General features: G+C 59.1%; 1 protein-coding gene across 3 annotated transcripts in view; it reads right to left on the bottom strand.

Moving 5' to 3' along the window:
* RAI1 (retinoic acid induced 1) overlaps positions 1–24,145 on the bottom strand; it is a 118,574-nt gene that overhangs the window by 22,517 nt on the left and 71,912 nt on the right. Inside the window, exon 1 of one of the 3 annotated variants that reach the window (XM_070228340.1) lies at positions 4,415–4,539. The exons of the other annotated variants lie outside the window; for them this stretch is intronic. The gene's annotated coding sequence lies outside the window, so the exon portion shown is untranslated. Of the gene's footprint in view, positions 1–4,414; positions 4,540–24,145 lie in introns of those variants that run through there. 3 annotated transcript variants of the gene reach the window in all.

The raw sequence follows: 24,145 nt of genomic DNA on the forward strand, positions 1-24,145 counted from the left end.
GCCTTTGCACCAGTTGTTTCTTCTGCTGGAAATACCATTCTTAGATATCGACAGGGCTCCAATCACAGCCTTGCTCACGTCGCCTTCTCCAGCAGCCTTCCCTGACCTCTGTGTTGGGAACCGGTACCCCTGCACCCGCCTCCTTTACTGCTCCTGCGAAGTCTTTACCTCCTGTAAGAAGCCCTATGCTGGCTGGCTGGCTTTACTGTCGGTCTCTTCTCTAGAAGGAAAGTTCCATGATAGCAGGGATTTTTGCTTGTTGTATTCACAGCTATATCCCCATTTCCCAAAACAAGAAATACTTAAGGAATGAACAATGTGCAAAACGTCACATTAAAGTCTGAAAACTATGAAAGTCTCCAGAACTGGCCATCAGGCGGAGGCACGCGGCCCCTCTGGGTGGGCACGGGGGCTGCGGCCACAACCCTCCTCATTCATTTGACAAAGAACAACTCAGGTCTGGCAGGTAATACACCTGACGGAGGTGAGCAGGGGGATGGAGGCAAACTGGGGGCCCTGATCCCAAATATGGGGATGGGGGAGCCCCGCTGAGCCCCAGCGGATTGCTGCCTGCTGGGAATGAGGGCCCAGGGTGCCAGAGCTTCTGAGGCTTTTTCCTTTAAAAAGCCAGAAATCAGGATTTTATATAAAGGGAAATCTCTTTAACATTTAAAACGTTTAAAAAATGTTACCAACCAAGTAAAAAGTTTAGCACTCCAGAGTTGAAGACCACCCCACATGGGCTGCACTTGGTTCCAAGCTCCCAGGTGTCGGATGCTGATGCTCATGCAGCCTCGCTGGGCAAAGGAGAGCCTCGCTAGGCGGGGAACACGGGCCCCAAGTGGGTGCTCAGTGAGAAGGGTGAGAGCAGAGGAGCATCTAGAACGTCTCCGGGCCTGGGAGAAGCCCTGAGACCAGGACGACCAGTTCAGCTGTGGAGTGGAGCAGAGGGTGAGTGCCTGGGGCTCGCAGGAGGCAGGGCGCCCGTGCAACTGTGGCCCTGTTGGGGGGAGGGGCGCAGCAGCCTGGAAGGAGGTGCAGAGAGCGGGGCTGCAAAGCTGGGAGGCGGGCGGCCTGAGGCCCACAGACATGGTAAGCACCTTCCAGCATTCCACCACAGGCGATGCATGAGGCCCTGCTGCCCCCACTTTACTGGGTCCCTGCAGGGCTCCTTGGTGGCACTCCTCACAGCGGTAATTACCTAATTAATGATAATGAGCTCTTTGCCATGTGCCTCCTTCATCAGAATGTAGCCTGATGAGGGTAGGGGCTGCATTCAACTGTTTGGTCCTAAGCTCTAAGCCCAGAGTAGGTGCTTATCAAATACTCCCTGGATGGATGGACAAACGGGATGAGTGAGGGGCCAGCTCTGGGTTCGATGCATTACTTAACCCCCACCACAGCCCCACAGGATGCTGCCCAGAGAGAGGGTCGATGATGACGGGCCCAGAGGCCAGGACACATGCAATAGCCAATCAGGAAGGAAAGATGAAGCTTATGCTCTGCCCTCCACAGTCCCTTGAGTCACAGCCCCTCTTGTGCCTGCGCCCACTCACTTGTCAAGACCATTTCTGTTCAGCTTAAAGTCTGCAACGACGGCTGAGCTGGGTGCTGAGGATTCGGAGGAAAAAGCAGCACAGCCCCTGCTCTCCTGAGACAGACAGACACACAGACAACTGCTGGGGCGTGACCCCAGGGGGCTGGGAGTGTGGGGAGAGGAGATCTTAAGCGTCTAATGAAGGAGAGGGCCCACCAGATGGAAGGCGCGGCCACAGTGAGGCTGGGAGGAAAAACAGAGCAAGTGGGGCCACTGTAGGTCTCTCTCCCCACTCCGCCACCTCAGGTGGCCGGGCTGCTGCAGCCAATGGTCAAACGCCCTCTGTCCTCATGGCACCAATCCCTGGCAATCCTGCAAAGTCACCCCCATTTGTGAGCTGCCTGCATCGCTGATCCCTGGGGAGCCACTCTCCTGGGTGCCTTTGGGGCCCACGGGTCTATGGCTCAAGCTGCAGTGGGGTCTCTGGCTGGTGTCTGACACGGTGCTGCGGGCATCCATCTCTCTCCCCAGCAAGGCCAGCTGCTGGGAGCAGTGAGCCACCAGAAGCCACTTGCTGCAGAGCACATTCTAGGTCAGACCTCTCTGCTATTTTGTGGAGGGATTAACAGAAGCCCAGAGAGGGACAGTGACTTGTCCAGGAGGTCCAGCAGGGCTGAGATCCCTCCCCAGACCTGTGCCCCACAGTGTCTGTCTGTCAACCAGAAAATGAACTCAGAGCTGGAGGCCGAAGAGGGGGTCAAGGTCCTCCTCCCGAGCTTCGTGCTGGAGTCAGGCAATGTTCCCCCTTCCCCACTTCCCTGCCTTGGACACCCCCATCTCGGCAGCATCCTGACAGCCCCTCCCAGCCCCGTTCCACCTGAGGGAGCCGGGGAATTGGCGCCCCTCCCGCCCCCCAGCCCCCGGGGAGGAAGCCGCCTGTCAGGCCGCCACGGCGTGTCAAATCCTCTTGCTGCCTAATTGTGAGACGGCGGCGTTTAAAGAAACGCTTTTCTGGCCGCCTGCCACACCGCAAACTGCTTGGTATAATTTTATTATTAAGGAGAGAGAAAAAGAGGGAGGGGGGTTGGAAGAGAGAGAGAAAGGGGGAGAGGAGGAAATTGCTTGGTCCAAGTCAGCTGGTGGAGTATTCCGCTCAATGTGAAAGCGGGGACGGCTTTCCAGTTGGCAAGCTGACTTCGTTAATTGCGCATTCAGTCTCTACTTAGGGTAATTGAAACGAAGCGGGGCCCAGGTCTGACAATTAGGGTCTGCGACTAGGCCATTAACCCTTTTCGCAACCGCCCCCGCCTCCGATCGATACCGCGGCACCCTGTGAAAGTGGAAGTGGGCCAGTGGGCGCCCCGAGGGGACTCATTCTGGGGCCGGGGACAGGGAGCCCCACACCGAGGCGTGTACTGCGGCAGGGGGCTGCCGGGGGCGTGCGCCCAGCGCGAGCAGGGTTAACACGGCGCCGCAGCCCTGGAGCCTGGCTAGGGCCAAGCTGGGGACTGAGGAGCCACGCGGGGTGTGGGGGCTGTTTGCGGCCTCACCGCCCCTCTGCAACAGATGTTTCAGCCGTGTAAGACAAAGGCTGAGCGCCTGCCGCTGCCGGCAGAAATCCGCAGGACTCCCTCAGGGGCAGGTAAAATTTCACCTTCTATTTGCGTTCCCCCTCGCGCCCCCGCCCGCCCCCGCCTTGTTGCCCGGCCTCTGCGCCAATCCGGAAAGCGCCACCAAAGATGCCGCGCCGCCTCCTCCGCAGCCCAACCCGCTGACCCCAGCAAGGTCATGGCGACCTCGGGCTCCGCCAGCAGCGCGCCCGCCCGTCCTCCGCCGGCGAAGGGCGCCTGTCCGCGCCCGGCCCCCTCCTGGGGCGCCCCCGTCCGCGACCCACGGTAATCGGAAGCGCCGGGAGAGAGAGGAAGGGGCGCCGCACTCGCCACGAGGCGGAGGCGTGGCGAGTGCGGCGCTGGACGCTCCGCGCCTCCCTCCTGCCTGCTCTGGCACCCCGGGGGGCTGCGCCCCCCCAGCCCCCATCATTCATCTCCCTGATTCCCGCTGTAGCCGCCCTCGGAAGTCAGCCGAGTGAAGCAGCTGTTCCTTGCACACTCCACTTGACCAAAGATGATGATAAATGAGGCCCGGGCCGCGTCGGGGACGCGGCGGTGGCCGCGGGGGGCGCGCAGGGCGGGGCGTACGGCCCGCAGCCCCCTCCTCGCGCTTCGGAAAGGGCGAGAAAGCGAAGGACAGAGGCCGAGAGGCAAAACCCAAGGCCCGCACTTCCCTCCAGGAGCCCCGCGCAGCCCCAGCACCAGGTGGTGACGAGGAGCCGGACGGAGGTGCGCCCCGAACGCCCGGGCCGAGGCGGAGACGTCTTTCTCGCGGCCCGCGCCGCAGCCCCGCCCTCCCCTGCCCCCTACCCACCCCTTCCCCTAATGTCTAGGTCTCCACAGCGCCCTTGCCCCGACCCCCCCCCCCCCCCCCCCGTGCCTCAAACCTATTAACGCTCGTAAATAATGAATAATGGAGCGCTTCCCTCCAGCCGCGCAAGGCTGCGGGCGGGGGCCGCTGCCAGCTGCGCCCGGGCCTGGGGAGGGGGCGCCCCCTGGCCGGGCGCAGGGGGCTGGGGCGCGCGGCCCCACACATGTGCAGCCGCGGCGCGCAGGCGGGCACCCCGCCCCGCGGAGGAGGGGGAATCCCGCTCTGCCCTCCCCAACGCCGCCTCCCCTGGAGTCCTCTGGCACCGAACGAGGCGAGAGCGCGCGCGAGCTTCCCAGCCGGAGAGGGTTATTTTTAACCTGCCCCCCTTTCTATATCTGCCTCTCGGGTTTGCGCGCCCGCCGCCCGCTCCACCAGCCGGGGACGCGGGCTCCTCACCTCGCTCGGCGGCTCCGGACTCAGCGCCTCCCCCGGCCCGCGGCCCCCGCCCCTGCGCGGGCATCGCGCGGCTAAATCTCAGCCTGGAAAGGACCGATTAGGAGCCGCGTGCCTTTCTGCGAAATATTGGAACCGAGTGGGGTGGGGGCGGGGAGCCGCGCTGTCGTCCCCTCGCCTCCCTCCCCGCTCGCAGAGTGGCTGCGGAGGCGGCTCCGGCTCTCCCTCCGCAAACAGGGGGCGGCCGGCCTGGGGCGTCGAGCCCCTCGTGGGTTTTCGGCCGTCTCTCTTCAATGCCCACCCTTCTTCAGTCGTAGCCAAGCTGGAGCTTTTAATACACGGACCCTCCGGCGGCAGCGGCGGCGGCGCCAAGCGGGGCGCGGGCGCTACCTCCCCCCATCTCCAGCCTCCTCCCTAAGCCACTCCAAACAAACACGCCATTTGAACAGCAGCGGCTTTGCACACCAACTTCAAGGCCGATCCCACCCGTGCCCGGGCCGTGCCGGGGGTGGGGGTGGGGGGCTTTTTCCCCAGCTCCCTCCCCCTCCTCAGGTCCACCCTTGCCCGCCCTCCCAGCCCCTTCCCCATCAGGCCCAGCAGCTCAGACCCCCGCAGGCCTTCCTCAGGGCAGTGAGGCAGCAGGAAGTTCATGTCCACTCCCATTACCCTGCTCGCCAAGGGCCACCCACCCAAACCCCAGCCTGTCCTTCCCGCCAGAGGAGGGGGAGCAGAGGAACTGGCCAGCCCAGAAACCCCTGGAGGCTTTGACTGGGTCAGTGACTTGACATTTTCCAGACTCTGCTCAGTGCCCAATCCTGGAGACCCACAGGCATAGGGCTCCTGAGCACCCCCCCTCCTGAATGAGGTGGGGGTGAGACAATCGCGCGAAACAGAAGGGAAACTGGAGGACCTGGTGGGCTGAGGAGAAAGGGAAAGGGCATTCCAGCCACAAGGAGCGGCCCGGCTCCGTGGCAGGGAAGAACTGAGCCCATTTGGGAACCTGAGCCCCATGTCTCTCCCCAGCTTAATTGGACCGTGGGGGAGGGCTGGGCCCCACCCCAAGGGAGCAGCCTCTGGCTGGATTACCAGAGAGGTAAGAAGCCCGGCAGGCTGGGGTGGAGAGAAGACGCATGTGGAATACAGATGTGAGGACGGCAGCGGCCACTGGACTTGTCCTGCTGATACCCCTGGGCCAGCAGCTGGAGCTGGGGCACCCTGCCCTGGAAAGGAGGCAGGTCCAGGAGGGGAGAGAGGGCCCCCCAGCACATGCAGGACCTGGCTGGGCAGAGTGGGGGTTCTCAAGGGGCTCCTCCCCCCAGCCAGCCTGGACACGGGGGCCTGGGGCCTCGCTCAGATGGAGAAGTTCTCGGTAACCCTCAGACTGAAGGAGTGGGTCTGAGAGCAGCAGCACTGAACAGACAGCATGCTGCCAGGCCCCTCCTATGGCCACCGTGCCTTGACAGATTTTACTGCTAAGCCTCCAACCGCCCTTGTAGGAGGTGACGTCACCTCTCATTTCACAGATGTGGAAACTGAGCTCGAGCGGGGAGGGGCCCCTTCTGGGGCCCCTCCCCTTGTCCCCCTGCCCTGGACCTGTGGGTAGGGCCTCAAGCTTATTGGGTCTGTTTCCCATTACCTGGGCATCAGGGAGGTGCCATGGGGCTTGAGGGAGCAAGATACATCCACGACAATGAGATCCTAGTTTATGCCTTTGGAAATTTCAAAAACTTGTTTTCTTGGGAGAAAAAGAGGGCAGGGGTTGGTGTGGTTGGGAGCTGAAGAGAGAAGTCATGCTGCCCACGAGCACCAATTCCCCCTCCTGCAGACCCTGTCACCCAGGTGCCAGGCCCCTGCCGAGGGTTCTGGCGGGGGGGGGTGCTCCCGGGGCGGCAGAGCTCTTGTGGGCCTCACTTATTCATCTGTAGCCCAAGTACAGATCTCACCGGCCAGCGGCTCTGCTCTCCACAAGCATGGCTGTCGTCGTGATGAATGAGTACAAGCTCATCTAGGGCCTGGCTGCTTTGGGTGTGCTATCCCCCTCCCACCAACAACAGACTGACACACAGCTCTGGGACTAATATTAAAGGGGTCTCGTCTCAAGACTGGTTCCGGGCGGGGGACCCCTACCAAAGGAATAGCTGGAGCCCCTTGGTCCTCCAGCTCCCCTGCAGCCCCCGTGCCGGGAAGGGAACTTCCATTTCCAGGCACAGCTTGGATGCATGGCCCGCTGCCCCCAGACACGCAGCCTGGTGACCAGAAGCACTGACCTTTGGGGAAGGCGGACCACCAGCCGCTGCTCCAAAGGCTGGCCTGAGACTGCTTTCCTCAGAATGGAAAATATTTGCCTTTGGTTTTCGGCTGCCTCCTCATCCTGGCTGGCTTTCCTCTCTTCCCCCATGACCACGAAATGTGGAGGTGCTTAAGGGTAAAAACGAGGCGAGGGCAACTGTCTGAGGCCAGCATCCAGCCGTTCTGAACAACACTGTTTTTCTCCCAGGTGAACAGAATGCTTTCTGCCCATATTCCGTGCGCTGGCTTTCTGTACCCATGGCTAGAGGCACATTCCCTCTTCCCAGGCTCAAGCCTCACCTCCAGCTGCACCAGACCCTTCCAGAACTCCCTCCCCTCTGGCCCCAGTCACTCAGCATCTGGGGAAGAGTGCCTCTTCCAGCTGTACACAGCTAACTTGGCGCCCGACCCCAGAGCTGCCTTGTTCTGGAAAGTTGCAGGAGAATCCCTCCTGGCTGGCTCTGCCGTGCCATGACAGCCTGGAAAGTGGCAGGCCTCTTCTGCTACAAGGGGGGCCGTAGAGAGACGTCATTCACAATGGCCAGGCCCGCCAACTGTGAGGACTCACAGGCAGCTGGCTGTGTGGCTCTGGGCTTTGGGGGGGGCATCATCTGTCCCCACCCCAGCCATGACTGTAAATGCCTAAGGCTCTGATGCCACACAGCTCTGGGTTCAAATTCCAGCTCTGCACACTACCTGCTGGGTGGCCTTGGGCAATTCTCTTAACCTCTCTGAGTTTCATGTTCCCTAACTGAAACCTGCTGTTACTAACACCACACTTACAGAGTTATCGTGAGGCTGAATGAGATACTGTGCTTGGCACCTGGTGGAGGTTCAGTGAAGCGTAGCAACTTCCAGTGCCCCTGTCCTTGGGGGCAAGGGCCAACTCTTGCACTGTCTCTGTCTCCCAGGGAGCTGCATGAGTCTGGGACAGAGCAGGTCTTCAGGAAAGGCTTATGAGGGACAATGCACCCGAGCTGGGAAGAGCTACTGGGACTGAGGTCGTGTCCTGTCCCCTGTGGCAGGCAGGTTACCTTCCCGGCCAGAGTCTCAGTGTTTCTCACACACTGGTGTGCACACCTCAGTAAGATGCAGAGCCTATGCAGCGGGCTGGCCCACGACTCTGCAATCTAACAGGCTCCCGGGGAGGCGACACTGCCAGCCCGTGGACCTCACTGGGCAGCAAGATCACAACCCTTGGAGACCGCGGGTCCCGCGGAACCCTGGAGGCTGGGCTCTGGGAGGGGTGGGAGGTCCTGTCCTGTCCGAAGAGGGCCCTGCACGACCCAGGACCAGGCTCTGGCTCTGCGTCCCTGAGCCCTGTGTCTCAGCTGGGGCCCTGCAGTGGCTTGGGCAGCCCCCGGGACTCTGCATTTGACACTGCTCCCTGGCAGCAACATGCTCACAGTCACTTCAAGTCCAACCCTCCTGGGCCTCAGTGTCCCCATGGGAACAGCTGGGGTAAGCGGACCCCACCCTTACCCTTGATGGCTCCCTGCACCCTCTTCCCTTCCCTGAGCCCTTCCTTCCAAAGGCACCACAGACACAGACCTGAGACCCAGGCATCACCCCACGGGCTGCAGTCCTGGGGGTACAAGTCTCACCCAGGCTAACAGTAAAGAGCAGCGGTTCTTGCTCGCGGCCTTACGTGCCAGGCACTGTCCGAATAAGCACTTTGCATCTACAAACCTCCTCCTCACAACGGCCCCAGGGGTGGGGACCATCATCACCCGTTTTTCAGATGAGGACACTGAGGCCCAGAGAGCAGAAGCCTACTGCACGAGTTACACGGTTGGTGACGGGTGCAGGGCCTGCCGGGCTGGACTCCAGCTACTCCTGGCCTGGCCCCAGACATGCCTGGCATTTGAGGATGTCCTCTGGGGAAACAACCCCTCTGACCTCCTTGGCACAGAGCAGGTGTGGACATGGTGCACCGCATCCACCTGCTAGCGAGGGCATGGGGACAGAGCTGCCCCCGTCTAGTTGGCGACGTGGGGGGTGAGCCAGTCTAGTCTCTTTGGAGGGCTTCTTGGCAATATGGACCCAAATAAAACCGCATGTGCCCTCTGACCCGCAGTCCTGCTCCCAGCCAGGCCCAGGAGTGTCTGCAGCAGCAAAAGACTGTAGAGATCCCCGAAACGTCCATCTGAGTGGGTGAGGGACACCCGCGGGGAATTCTGTGCAGGGGGCACAGAGAGTGAGAGGAGGGGCTTTGTGTGTCACTGGGCAGGCTTCCCGGCGGCTGAGCGTGCAGCGCTGCCCACTGTACAAAAGAGGTGGGCACATTTGACTGTTTTTCCTTTCCATAAGCCTGTGACACCTACCAAAGATTTTCAAACTTATTACATGGAGAGATTCCCCCTTTGGGCTGTGCAAGGTGGTGAAGAGCGAGTCTCATCTCGGGCTCCCGTCTGGTGCCGCCATGTGACAGCTGTCTGACTGCAGGGCAGTGGGTGGCCACCTCAGTTTCCTTGTCAGTAGGATGAGACAAGGCCTGGCTGCCAAAGGAGTCAGCCCCCCGTGTCCTGCAATGGGCAGGACAGGGACCATGCCCTCATTTTCCTCAGTTTATGAGGAAACTGAGGCCTCCAGTGGGGAGGGAGGAACCAAACCTGACTCCCTGTGAGCCTGTGTCCTCACTTCTGGGTGCACAGCCTCACGGGACACGTGAGCCAGGACTGCCTCGAGCCCCAGCTGTGTAGGCAGCCAGTGCTACCAGGGCCACTGATAAGCCGCAGGCCTATTGCTCACAGGGACCACGCCTGGTTTTACGTGCCACCTTACTCGATTTCTGTCATACGCTTTCCTCTAACATCAGAACAGAAGCAACACATGTATAAGACTTAAAAGCAGAGGCCATCCCAGGCCTCCATGGGTCCCAGACTCTGGGCCGTGGGTGTATAGTGGGGAGGCAGGCAGTCCAGGCAAGTCTGGGGCCATATCCCGCCGGGACACCCCTGAGCTGTGTGGCCCAGGCAGGTGACTGCAGCACCTGTGCGTTTCCTCACCTGTGAAACAGCAGTGAGAGCGTGTCCCTCCGAGGGTGGTATGAAGACTGAGTGAGATAATGGACGGAGCCACCCGAGCAGTGACTCCCAGTAAGGGAGCTGTTCTTTCTAAAGGGGAATATTTATATAACGTTTTAGAACACAGGGAAAGTTCAGGAAAATCCCTGACTGGTCCTAGCTGGCTTTGGAGGTGGAGCCAGGAAGGCAGGAGCTCCTTGGAGTGACAGGAGCCTGGCTCTGGCCTCCAGAGCAGCTGGTCCCTGCCCGGGTGGGTGGACATACTGTCCTGGCACAGAGGCGGCGGGCAGTGGCCAGAGCAGGGCCCAGCCGTCTGTGTTCCTGAGCTGGCACGTCGGATGGAGCAGACGTGGCCAGTGGGCTGGAGGCCCCTGCAGCCCCAGGCCCATGGAAAGAGGCTTCAGAAAGGCCCCTGTGTTCCTCCTGGCTCCAGGGCTGGCTTCTTCCAGACCAGAGCCTGCTACGTCTTTGGAAAGAACATCAAGTACCTGAGGCCCTGCCGCTGACTTGCTGTGTGACCTCCGGTGAGTCACCTCACCTCTCTGGGCCTCCATTTCGTCACCCATAAGATGGGGATAGTGATAAGTACCCTTCTCCTGGGGTTGAACAAAAAATCAATGAGAAAGCGGACATAAAAATGCTTTGTCATCATTGCCCTCATAGCTAATTCTCACACAGTACTTACATGTACAGGGCCCTGTTCTAAGAAGCAGTCTACATATTTTAACTTATTTTATAGATGAGGCACTCGAGGCACAGAGAGGTTAGGCCACTTGTCCAAAGTCACACAGTTTGTAAGGGGCCAGAGGCACTATAATAAGTAAATAATGTGAGGTCTGATATTATTATTATAATTCATGGCTGTGACATCAGGCCTAGGATTTGCAAGCTTCAGACTCAGTTCCTGGAGGCAGCTTTGGCCAGAGTGGGAAGGCCCAGGACGGAGCACTGTGTTATGGTTAGGTGTGACCCTTGTGGCAGGTGCTGGGGCAGAAGTCACTCTCTCAGGCGCTGGGATTTCAAGTCCCATATTTCCTGGGTGCCCTCCATGTGTGGCGATCAAGAGACGTGCCTTCTTCCTTGTCACATTTTAATCCCCAGAGTAGCTGTGCAAGGCACACGGGAGCATCTCCATTTTACAGACAGCACAATCAAGGCCTGGAGGCAAACGCAGTTTCTTGGTGAGCAGCAACATCTGAACCCGGCCCATCTGGCTCCAAGTCTGCTCCTCAGGGCAAGGATCCTGGGCACAAGCACGAATGGTGGCCATCAGAGCTCCCCCGGAGAATTCTGGGAAATGCAAGGACTCCAGGAGAGCTTGTTTTGTCCTGTGTACTGTCTTTGGAGCCCCTGATCCACTGCCTCTAGGCCTCCAACTTCACTCCAGCTCAGTCTGAGTCTCCTTCCTGGCCACAGGAGCTGGGTGGACCATTTTACAGACAGGGAAATTGAGGCCCATTGAGGGGCAGGGACTTCCCAAGGCTCAGAATCCCACCTCCTGGTGCCTATGGGCTCCCCTCACAGACCACATGGCCCTTTTATCCACCCTCACACATACCCAACCCACCCATCCATCCATCTGTCCATCCACCCTTCCATCCATCCATCCACTCATCCATCCTCACACCCACCCACCCACCCATCCATCCACTCATCCATCCACTCATCCATCCTCACACCTACCCACCCATCCATCCATCCACTCATCCATCCATCCACCCATCCACAACTCCCTCTAAGAAGTAGTTACTAAATGCCTACTGTGTGCCACACAAGTGCTAGCGACTGAGCAGCCGGAGACAGTCATGGACTTCAGCGCCTCTTGGAGAAGGCAGATAAGTGCTGAAGCACATGGAAGGACCCTAAATCATGCCTGAATGGGAACAGGGGATCAGAGGGGACTTCCCAGAGGAAAGCCCCCTCGCCCGAGACCTGACAGATGTGCAGGAGTTAGTGAGGGAATGAGGAAAGGCCTCCGGAAGGCAGGAGAGAGTGAGAGGGAGGGTCATGAAAATGTGGCCATGGCTTGCAAGCTGAACATGAGGGCAGGAGATGAGAACTGGGCAGGGTCTACATGGTCTGAGGCCTCGTGGGCTGATGGCGAAGATCACGGGCTTTGTGCTGAGGGCAACGAAGAGCCATCGAGGGTAAGCAAAGGAGTGACACTATCAGACACGAGTTATGAAGTCCCCAGTGCTGAGTGACGGAGAATGAACTGGTGAAGAGGGTGCGAGTGGAAGCCAGGAGGCCAGTGAGGAGGAGGCTGGGATGGTTTCTGAGAGCAATGAGGGCAGACAGACAAAGTGGTGGTAGAGGGGTGGCAAGGAGGGGTGAGATTCTAGAAATGCCAGCAACAGAGCGAGCATCGGCAGGACTCAACAGCCAATTCTAAACACCGGTGGGAGAGGAGGGAGATGACCCTCAGGGTTCCTCCAGAGCCCAGGCTCCCAACCACGAGGCAAAACCACCCTCCAGGGGCAGAGGTGCTGCTTCTGCCCACTCCCTTCAGACCCGCCTCTCCTAAGCCTTCGGGATACACCCACCAACGTGAGCCTTGCCCAGGCTCCTGGGCAGGGTCAGTGCCCTAGATGGCAGATCCCGTGTCTGCAGCCCAGTGAGGGCAAGGGGGCCACACAGCACAGTGGCTTGGAGCCTAACCTGCAGTCCACATCTCCAGCCTCCTCTCCCACCCACAAGCCTGCCGCGGCCTCCTCTCTCCTTGTCTCGCTGTGAGGACAGTGTGACATCTGGGCCTGCGAGGCGGTGGCCTCCCTCTGCTCTCTGATCACTGCTGTCTGGGTGTGGGTGGGACACAGCTCACAGCACCGGGATGAAAGGCTGGGCTGGGGACGTGGAAGGGAGTGAGATTCCCAGGGGAAAGGGTGGCTCTGCACACCAGCCCCTACAGGCCAGCTTTGATGTCAGAACCCCAGCGGCTCCTGGGGCTCTTGCCCCTCGCTGGGAAACAAAGGCGGAGGGCGGGCCATGGAAACGTGCAAACATCAGCCGGGAAGCCTGCAAGCTGCCGACCCTGCCGTTTCTTATGCTGCGCTCCCTCTTTATTCCTGTCTCCTCCTTTTCAGGCAAACACATCCCTCTGACTGGATGGGCCAGCAGGTCCACTCAACCCTCCCACCCAGCCCAGGCTCCTTTGTCACTTCCCCTCCCACCCTCAGAGCCACTACTGGTAAGATTTCTGTCTCCCAAACAAGTCGTGTTTAGAGATCACCCACTTGTTCTCTCTCATGGGGCTCAAAAGAACAGCTTTGATGGATGTGAGCCAGCCAGGGGTTCCTGGGCCGCATGTTTGTCGAATGAATGAGTGAGTGCATGCATGGATGGATGGATGGATGGATGAAATTCCAGGCTCTACCAAAGCTAATGCTGTTTTTGTTAGCCTGAGTGAAGTATGATTTCCCTAAGGCTTTTGAGAACATGGCAGATAATGCCTGGGGATCCCGTGGGTCCCCTCTGCAGCCACCCTTCATGATGCCTGGGCTGGGGAACTCAGAGGGGCACAGGGAAGGGGCCCTGGGCTCCTGCCTCCCCATGCCGGGTCATCCCAGGGCCTCCAAAGCTCCCCCAGAAGCCCCCTTTCCTGACCCCTGGACCCCTTGGGGCTCCCAGAGACACCCGGGAATCCCGCTGACCTGTAAGTGTCCCCTGGGAGCCTCTCGTTGGGGGCCAGAAGGGCGTGTGAGGAGGGAGGGGTGCGTGCCTGTCGAGTCCGCCCCGCTGCTTTGCAGAGCCGGCGAGAGCAGGGCGTTTGTCATCTGCTGAGGACAGTGGGGATGGTTTAAGGTGAAATTTAAGCCCATTAGTGCTTGGCTAATGACATCAGCAGCAACAGCAAAAATGAAGATGGCAGGGTGTGTGAGCGCCCATAAATTGTCAGGGCTGGCGCTGCCTCCGTCCTTGGGCCTGGCTCCCCGGCCTGTCCGTCAACCTGGGCCCTGAGTCCCTCCACCCTACTCACACACTGACCCCTGCATTGCTGGCAGGCCCTGCCCCTGCCCCAAGCACGCAGTGCAGGCCCGGCCCCCAGGGTCAGCATGTGGCTGGGGCCTCAGCTGGGGCGTGAGAAAAGAATCGGCCAGGGAACCCAAGCGTGGAGGCAGCATCTTCTTAATCTCCCTCCTTTTATAACTTCTGTCTTTTTTATGCACACACAAGGATCCTGGCCCAGCCGCCGGCATCGCTTCCCGGGCTGAGCCGTCTCCCTGCAGCTAATGCCTGACAGCTCTGTTTATGTCTCCCCATAATTCTCCAGTTTTATGTTTTTTTTTCGGGGCCATTAAGCTCCCAGCCACAAGCTCCTTCCCCTGGCCCTGCCTGCCTTTGTCCTTGAGGCCCGCCAGCCCTCCCGCCCCTGGAGAGACGGGCTGCCTCCCTCAGCAGGTGGACGAGGACCTCGGTGGCAGGCCTCGCTCAGGATGGCCCTGTGGGTGGGGACTTAGTCCTCAGGCCCTCCTGTCACCAACTCCCTAGTCCTCCCATCACCTCCCATCACAGGTCTTGTCCTGCCTGTCCCCAGGGGAGGCACCTGTCCACACCAGGGTCCTGGAAGACCTAGCAAAGCGCTCTGGCTCTGGGCCACGCCTGCCTCCCCAGTGTCACAGTTCCTCAATCCCATCCTTTGGCCTCTCTTCCTGGGTGACCTTTTCTCCTCCCAGAGCCCCAGCTACCTCCTGAGGGCAAAGCCACCCCATCTTCCCTCACCCCAACCCCTCTCTACAGCTCCAGAGCCCCAGATCCAGCACATCCACGGCGTCCTGAGGCCCCTCCACTCCACAGACCTTGCCCTCTGCCCCAGTCCTCCTGCGGCCTGTCTGTGAAGAGGCCCCCAAGTCCTCAGGGCCCCCCACCCAAGGTCTCCTCAGCAGACCCCTCCTTCTCGTCCTCATAGCCACAGCCCAGAATCTGGACCACTGGGAATTCTATGACACCTCCAAGCTGGGTTTCCCAGTTCCTAGCTCTGCTCCATGTGGGCTCTCACAAGCTCTGCTCTTGCTATAAAGCCCTCATGGCTCCCCGTTACTTTCAGCTACTCGAGTCCCCACCGTCAGTGTGGCGCTCAGGCCTCTCCAGCCCCGGCGCCTGGGGAGAGCTGGCCCCCAGGGCCCCTGTGCTCTTCAGCCTCAGATCAGACCTCAGCCGTCCCAGCAGGGGCTGTCCCAGCACCAGACCCGCTCACACCTGCCAGGGTGCCCCCATCTCTGCAGGTCGAAATCCAAGGGAGCAGGGCCCCCCCCCCCAGAGGGCCTTTCCTGATTTCCTCAGCCAGAGCAATTCTCCCCTTCCCTCTGGATCCCACAATCCCCTTTGATGACTCCTATGGCTGTGGAGCCCCTTGTCTCCACTGAACAGCACGTGGCTGCCTTCTGCATGCCAGGGCAGATGAGTGTGTCTCTCAGAACCTCGGTCCCCCACCCTGTAGAACACAGCAATCGGCCCTGGTGCTGCGGGGGGGCTGGGGTGGGCCACACGAGGAGGTCGCCCCGCAAAGGCCGACACAGGACGTTTAAAGGCAGAGTCTCTCCTTGACTCCCTTTTCCTTCTTGGGACACCCCCCTGCCCACCCCAACTCTGCAGCCCAGCGCCTCCCGCCCTCAGTCAGCCAGGAGGCCATGGGTTTCCCGCTAATACACCGGCTCCTCCCGGAGAGACCTGTGTGCCTCATGAAGGCACAGGAGTCCTTCCTTCTCTGTCTTTCTCTAATGTCCTCTTTTTCTTTCTGCTGAGCTGTCTTCATCAGCCAGAGATCCCTGACCCATGCCCTGGATGCCCGTTCCCTGCACAGGCGGGCGGCCCAAGGCCCACCTATCCTGTGGATGCTGCTCTGGCCACCCCGCTGCCCTTCGCTACAGCCTCCTTTGCCTGCCAAGCCCCTGGCACTGTCACCCTGGACTCCTGGACACCGTGTGGCCTGGTCCCCCCTCGACTCCTCTCCACCCCGGTGGAGGAGTGCTGGGGGACATCCAGGCCTGCCTCCCCAAAGACTCAGGCAGGGAAACAGACAAGCCCAGCATCCGGATCCCGGGCCTGCTGCCCCCTCCTCCTCTTCACGGGAGCTCAGCGGCCCGGGCGCTGGGCTCAGTTTCAATCGATTCCAACCTGAGGCGTCCTGCGTCTCCCCAGTGTGTCTAGCCGCAGCTCGCCAAGGCCCCTCACTCTGCCCTGCCCCCCCGCCTGGCATTCCACCCAGACGACTTCCTGTCCTTGGCAGGTTTCACCACTGCACTGGCAGCCCCTGGCGTGACAGCTGGAGCACAGCTCGGCGCCTGCCTCCGCGTGTGCCCCGGGCACCACACCTGACCTCATGGGGCAGTGTTCGTCCTGGCCTTGCCTCTACGTCACAAGTAGCTCTTGAGCACAGACAACACGTGGGGTGCCAGCTAGGCGATCCTATGGACTGTTGCAAGGAATCCTATTGCTAAGAGCAGGGCAAGCTTCATAATATGCGGGGCCGAGTGCAAAATGAAAATGCAGGGCCCCTGCTCAAAAAGTATTAATCTCAAGACAGTGACAACAGAGCGTTAGACAAAGCGCAGGGCATTTCTGAGTGCAGGCCTGTAGCTGCACAGATCCCAGGCACACAAAGCCGGCCCTGGCTAGGAGAAGGTCACCAGACAGCCGCCACACGCTGGCAGTGTTCCCTAGGTCCCAGGCACTCTGCTGAATGCTGCAGGAAGATCACAACTGAATCCACAGGCACACCTGAGAGGTCACATAACAATAATCACAACAGTACCAAGAGCTCCTATTTACTGAGTACTTACTGTGCGCTAAGTGCTTTGCACAAATTAAGTCAACAAATGACCACAGCTACCCAACTCCACAGCTTATGAGATGCAGGTTCAGAGAGGCGATGGAATTCGCCCAGGATCACGCAGTGGGAAAGTGCTAGAGGCAAGAGTGAGCCCAGGCTGCCCCAACTCCAGAAGTTGGCTCCCAACTGAACCACATGCTCAATGGGAATGCCAGCCCTGTGCCCACCCTGCCACCAACATCACCGGGCTCTCCCTGAGCAGTGAAGCCAGAACAAAAGGCCGCTGCTTCAGGAAAAACTCTGGGACCCCTGATGTTGGCTCTGAGTGGAGCCTGAGAGAGCACCCTCATCTTCTCCCCGTAGACATGCAAAAACTGAGCTCAGGGAGAGTGACCAACTCCTGCAAGACCACACAGCACAGCAGGACCCCCAAATCTCAGCCCCCAACAGCCCTGCTTCCAAAAACCCTTTTCTGCCCCTGGGCAAATGCTCAGGATCTGACGCATAATGAAAAAGGCAGGCTGCAAAATCGGATGTTCAACGTGATCCCAATTTTGTTAAACAAACTGGGTAGAAAAGCATAAAAATGCTAACATCGCTGTCTTCTCATCAGAGGGGCCAGAGGTGACTTCTATTTTCTTCTTTATACTCTTTGGTATTTTCTCTATCTTCTGAGTTTTTAGACTGAATGGGAAATGGGAGTTGGTGGAACCGAGTTCTGGACCACAGAGAGTCACCGTGGACACCAAGCCAGGAAGTGGCACACTCCCCAAGACGCACAGCACGGCAGACTGGTTTGGGGTCTTTGCTGGTCTGGGCCTCTCTTCTCTTCATGGTTGAGGGTTCAGAAGGCTCCTCAGGACTTGGGGGGCCTGAGGTCATCCCTGGGACGTCCCTGCCTGGCTCTTTGGGGGAAATCTGAGTACTCTGGACGGTGTGGGCCCCAGGGAGAGGCTGTGTGGGCTTCCAGGAGCTGGGAGTCCTGGCGTCACCCTGGCTACTTAGGAGGCAGGTCCCAGTGTATGCTGGTGTCCAGTGGCAGTGCTGTCCTCCTGCCTGGACCACCACTCTGGCCCCCACCTCCCTCTGGCCTCCCCACCTCCCTGAAGCCTCCCTCAAATTCACACCACCCCACCCTTTCCTGCTCACAGCCTGTCAGATCCCCATGGGCCCCAAGACCCATAAGACAGACTCTTGCCCCTCCCTCTCACCTGGCCTGACACCCTTTCTGGCCTCATCCCAATGCCCTCACTGTTCTCTGGCCTCTCAGAGACCATGGCTCGTTCCTTGGACGTTCCTCTCTCCACACCTTGGAAGTCTTGCACCCACCCTACCCAGAGCAGGCGGCTGTGATCTCCCCCCATCTCCCTGCCATGTTGTGCTGCTGTGTGGTGATCAGAACTGTGGCAAACTGGGCCTGTCTGCTTGTCCCTTACTCCCGGCAACCCCCCTGGGCTCATCCACGTCCCTGGCGCACAGGCGTAGGGCAGCGCCCAGGGAATCCATCTATCCCCTGTGCCCCTTGGAAGTGGGCCTGGGCTAAGGGCCCCCGCACACCCCGTGCTGATGCTGGGCCTTCCACAGACAGCTCTGAGCCATCTCCTGCCCAGAGAGTCCCCTGATCTCTGGCCTGAGAAGAGCTGACAGCTCCTTAATAAAAGGGCGCCACAGACAGGCCTGAGTGACACTGCGCCGGGCCGAGAGGAGGCGGCTCGCATCAAAGCCTCATTTCTCTTCTTCCTGTTAGGCACTGAAGCGATTTACATAAAGAGCCCCACATGTGTCTGCAACAAAGCTGTGTTTCTTCTCATGACTGGCCAGCATCCCCCTCAGCTTCCCCAGACGCCCCCCCATCGGCACCTGGCTCCATTCCAGGAGTCAGGGCATCAGGGACCACTCTGTGCCTGGGCCACCCAGACATGGGGCCAGGACAGGCCAGCCAAAAGAACAACCATGCCACATATTTATTAAAACAAAAATGGAGACTGACCACCCCTTAAGGGCTTGGGGGTCAGGACAAGCATCCAACCAGACGGTCTAAGGATCTCAGAGGAGCCTCATTAGGGCCTCACACAAATAAAGGGGTTTCGGCAGTACCAGGTCTGGCTGCACACGGTGGCTTCAGGTGTACCCTGTGTAGAGTCACCTGTGAGACAGCCCCAATGAGCAAGTCACCTGTTCAGCATCGCAGACCGGATGGTCTCCCCAGCAGTGAGGCCCAGGTTCACAGCTGCCCGCGGCAGTGCCAGTGCCCCCCGCCTCCTCCACTCGGTGCTTGTGAACAAGGGGCTGGCCACGCGTAGAGGCCGGTGAGCTCCAGCTGAAGCTCCCAAACAGTCCTGGTCTTCCAACGGCCGAAGACTGGAGCCCCCTGCTCTCCTGGCTTCATTTTGGACAAAGAATTACCCTCTCTTGACCCTTCCATTAAGAAACGCCATCTTGAGAGGTAAGAGGGCAAGTCTTCCCACTCACCACCCTGGCGCTTTGTCCTGGATGCCCAGGAGCGGGGAAGAGAGCGAGGCTCAACCCGCCTGGCCGCCCAGAGTCCCCTCTGCTGCCTCAGCGGATGGCCTGTCTTCCCAGGTGTCAGACGGGTGAGGGGCCTGACCGGATGACTTAGGGGGCGCTCTTTACACATGCTCCCGGCAGACGTGAGTTCTGTGCATTATGATGCATGTGATAATGACTGTTCCTGCTCGCATACTAGAACGTGCTGTGTCACCGTGTGACTCATGCAGCAAGGCCTACGTGTTACCATTTGGGCTGAACCAACAGCCCCCATGTGTCTGGGCCTTGCCTTATGGGATTCGGGGGCTAGTGATCATACGAGATTCTCATCTTCCAGGTCCCGAAGAAGATGAGACTGCACTGGGGTCATTTCTGGATTCTGAGGCTGAGGGGGCCAAGAGCCTGGCTTGCCCCAGGTCCCTCTTCCTTCTCCTGGCATGGGTCCCTGCCTTGGTCTCCCCCTCATGTCCAGGGGAGCCTTCTTATATCCCACGAGGCCATGGCAATTCCACTTCCACACATATAGCCAATGGGAATGCTATATACTGGCACCAAACCATGTGTTCCAGAATGTTCATGGCAGGTTTATTCATAAGATCCTCTAACTGTAAACTACCCAAATGTTCGTCAAATGTAGAAGGGATAAGCCAACTGTGGTATATGCACACAATGGAATACCACACAGCTATGAAAAATAACAAATGGCCATTTGTTGCTGGCCATTTACTGCATGCAAATGCATGCAGCACTGGCGAGTGTCAGAAATGGCACACTGCATAAAAGAAGCTGGACAAATGAGATGGTGTGTGGAGGAAATTTAAAAGCAGACAAATGGATCCTGGGTGGGCGATGCCTGGTAGGGGCACAGGGACCTTTGGGCTTGTGATGTTTTTTCTCCCGATCTGAGTGCTTGTCATACATTAGCCCACTGAGTCTGTAGCAATTCACAGGCTGTTCACTTAGGATCCGTGCCCTTCTCTGCATGCAAGTCAATACAAAGTTACAAAGGAGGGGCCAGCCCGGTGGGATAGTGGTTAAGGTGGTGCACTCTGTTTCGGCGGCCTGGGGTTCACAGGTTCGGATCTCAGGTGTGGACCTAGCACCACTCATCAAGCGCTGTGGCAACATCCCACATAAAATAGAGGAAGATTGGCACAGATGTGAGCTCAGGAACAATCTTCCTCACAAAAAAAAGTTACAAAGTAAAACAAACAAGACTTCAGCCTCCTCTGCTCAATGCCTCCCCAGGCCTCAGGGTGCAGTGTAGAACCCGCCCTGGCCTGGGTGGTCAACGGGCTCCCACCCACAGATAGTTCCTTCTCACTTCTGCCAATGGTAGCGTGCCGGTCCCCACCCCCAGGACGTCCGGATGGCCCTGTGGCCCGCTTTGGTCAATGAAATTCGAGTGGAAGTGACAGGTCCTGCTTTGGGAAGGAGCTCCAGGGGCGCATAAACCTCCCTCTTTCCCTCACGACACGCAAGCTCCCACAGGCTGTGGTTCCACCTGCTTGGGCCCCTGAGTGGCACAGTGAGTGCTTCCACTGTCCAGTCAGAGACACCATGAGGGGTAAACACTGTTTTATGGTGCTCATCTTTGGGGGATGCTCGTCATGAAGCACACCCACCCTGTCCTGACTAGTACACCAGGCAACCAAGGCTGTTTGTGGCCTGGTTCCTGATAAACTCTGGCTTTGTGACATAGAAACCCGGCCGTGAGCCCCGTGGACTCCAGGCTGCAGACACAGTGGGGCCTCAGCTGTTCAGGCACACCCAGCCCTTTCATGTCACGGGCCTTTCCTGGGCCTTTGTGCCCCAGCCCGGCATACCTCTTCCTACCCAGCTCCCTCTGCTGGACCCCCACGGGCCCAGCCCAAACCCCTCCTCCTGCTGCTGTGAGCGGCTCCCCGAGGGCAGGCAGCTGTCAGTGGGCAATCGTTACTTCCCACAGAAATGGGCAAAGAGTGGAGTAAAGACGCAGGCTTGATCTCCAGCTCCTCAGGAGGGACTTCAAAGGCCACCCTGCCCTTGATCACAAAGCCAGGCGCAGCCCGGGAGGCCGTGGACACCCCAGCGGTCTCTAGGAGCCCTCCTGGCAGTCTCCAGGGCCCCGCGCCGCCTCCCGCAGCACTGCAGGTCGCCGTGCTCAGAGAATGCGGCTTGTCTCACCCTACCCGCCTCCTCATGCTGGCTGCCCCCCGCCCAAGGACCTCCTACTGACTGGGGAAAGTTGGGGGATGCAAGGAAGGATCTGGGGGTGCTTGAGGCAAACAGCGCCACTGACTAAACTGTTTCAGACAACACAGCTGGAACCCCGGGGAAAGAACACTGCTTCCTTTAGCAAGGCCTCCGACTGAGGCTGTGTGATAAACGATCCTGGCTCAGCTCTGGCCTCAGATTCACAGCTACAAATGCTGCTGTGGGACCTCCCAGAGCTGCAGGGCTCAGAGTGGCCAGTTACCAGGTGGGCCCAGGGCGGCCTTGCTGCAGCAGGTTTCTAGTCCTAATGAGAGGAGAGGGCTGAACTGGGGCAGTGTGGACAGGAGTCTGAGGGCACATCAAGCAGCAAAATGGCCACCGAAGGACAGGCCCCCTGTCCAAGGGCTCTTGGTTACACTGAGTCACCTCCACTTGCCCCTCCCCCCAAGTCCCCCACCACAGAGCAGGAGTGGGCAGGAGCAGACCCCTGGCCAGTCACAGCTCGGAGGGCTCTGAGCAAGCACCTTGCCTTCCTCTGCGTTGCCACGGGAGAACTCAGCAGCTCAGAGAGGGTGAGTGACTTGCTCAGGGTCACACAGGAAGCTAGTGCTGGGGGTATGACTTTGCCCTCAGGTCAGATTGAACCCCTCAGCTCAGCCTTCACTGTCCTATGTGAGGGGCGCTCCTCTCCAGCTTCATCTCTCACTCTTCTCCCCACATGTTCTCCAGCCACACTGGCTCCCACAGGGTCCTGGTACACACTGGGCCCTGATCCTGAGGTCCCTGTACATGCCATTCCTTCTGCCTGCACCACCTTCTCATTGCCCAAAAGCTGCCTCCTCCTGGAGATCCTCCCTGACCTAAGGGAGTCCCCCCACCCCCACAGCTCTTACTACTCTCTGAAATTACCTCCTTCATCTATTTGCTAACTGGCTTCTCGTCTGTCTACCCCAAGGACGGTAAGCTCCATGAGGGCAGGGGCCCGTCTGTCCTGGTGGGGCACATGGCAGGCACACGCCTGCTGAATGGGTGTGGGTAATGCACTCGCAGGCCTGAGCTGGGTGAAGGGCTCGGGCTGGGAGTGAGGCCTGTGGCTGTTACCAGTGCAGGCCCTCCTCCCCCTCAGGAATTCCCAATTCACCCCACAGGCCCAGGGACCCTGGGAGTCCCCCTCCCCCCCCCACACCTGCCGGCCCACCTCCTGTGCCCTCTCCACTTCTGCCCTTCCCTCATTCCTCAGGCTCCCCGTCTTTCTCTCACCCAACTTTGCTCTGTGCTCAGACTCCTCCTGGCCTCCGTCACCCATGAGACAACATCCCTGCCTCCCGGGCCTGGCATTCAGGGGTGACCACCAGCCAACTTCCCAGCTCCCAAACCTCATGCCCCAGCAACAGTAAACCAAGACGAGCTATCTGCACCTACCAGCCAGCCTGCACCCCTCAATGTTCACACACACCAGGCATGATCCTGGGGTGTGCCTCCCACTCCTTGTTCACCTGGCTGGACGCTAGCAGGCCTTTTAACCTCAGCTCAGGACCACCTCCTCAGCTCTCACTGTGACTTTCCAACCGACGGCCTGTCCTGGCTTCCCTCCCTGCCCCGTCCACCTGTCCTGGCTTCTCTCCCCATCCACCGTGGCATCAGTCACTTGGTCCGTCAGGATCTGCAGCTGTCTGTCTCCCAGTGAGCCTGCAGCTTCTGGTCCCATCCCGGTGCCCCAGCACCTGCCACACAGGTGCTCAGAGAAAGCAAGTGATGTGGGCTGGTGAATGGACTGGTGCTGTGCGATTCCAGAGGCTGACGTGGTAGCTGGACACGAGCCAGGGACCTAAGAGACTGGTGAGGAATCTGCCACCCCCATTTCCCTGGACACTAGAAAAAAAATAACAATGGCAGCTTTCGTCTGTTTACTAGCACCAATCACTATGTGGAGGCAATTCACATATGGATCCCCTCTTCCAATCCTCATGATGACACCAGGGTTGTTATTATCCTCAATGTAGAGATGAAGATGCTGAGCACAGAGAGGACAAGGAACTAGTGCAAGGTCACACAGCCAGAAAGTGGAGAAGTTGGGTCTGTCTGAGTCCAAAACATATGTCCCTCAGCTGTGATGAGTGACTGTCACCAGGGCATGCAGTTCCAGGAGGCTCTGGGGGCTCTGGCAAGGGGGCAGTCCGTCAGGTGTCCCTCCTGAGCTCCCCTACTGCCATCCATCTGCAGCCACACCTTGTTGCCAAACTGCCCCCTCCCATTGGTCAATCCCCAAATTCTGGGAGGTTGGGGATTCTCCCAGGAGACTTTCTCAGTCTAGCCCTGGGTGGCCAGGGCCATCCAGGGTGGGCACAGCAGGCCACCATTTGACAATGAAGAAGTCAAGGTCAAAGAGGTTAAGCGGGGGCCGGCTCCGTGGCTGAGTGGTTAAGTTTGTGTGCTCTGCTTCAGCAGCCCGGGGTTCGCTGGTTTGGATCCTGGGTGCAGACCCACACACCACTCATCAAGCCATGCTGTGGCAGCGTCCCACACAGAAGAACTAGAAGGACCTACAACTAGAATACACAACCATGTACTGAGGCTTTGTGGACAAAGAAAAAAAAAGAGGGTGATTGGCAACAGATGTCAGCTCAGGGCCAGTCTTAAAAAAAATAAAAAAGAAGTTAAGGGCTTTGCCCCAGGTCACACAGCTGGATTCCAACTCTGGCTGTGGCTCTGAGAAGCTGTGCAGCTTCTGGGTGGGGGCTGGGGGCCCACCTTAGTAGAAGACTCTGGGAGTAGGCACTGGGTTGCAGGTGCCCCTCTCCAAGGCAGGGGAACCCAGGGCCAGGGCACCAAGTGAGCTGACATCAACCCCCAGCATCCAGGAACATCCAGAAGGCCAAGAGACACTGGAGTGAGCCAAACTTTTGGGTACAGTCCCAGGGACTTTGGTCCTGATTCCAAACCTAC

Source organism: Equus caballus, chromosome 11 (genome assembly GCF_041296265.1).
Source record: "Equus caballus isolate H_3958 breed thoroughbred chromosome 11, TB-T2T, whole genome shotgun sequence".
In the NCBI taxonomy this organism is placed as follows: domain Eukaryota; kingdom Metazoa; phylum Chordata; class Mammalia; order Perissodactyla; family Equidae; genus Equus; species Equus caballus.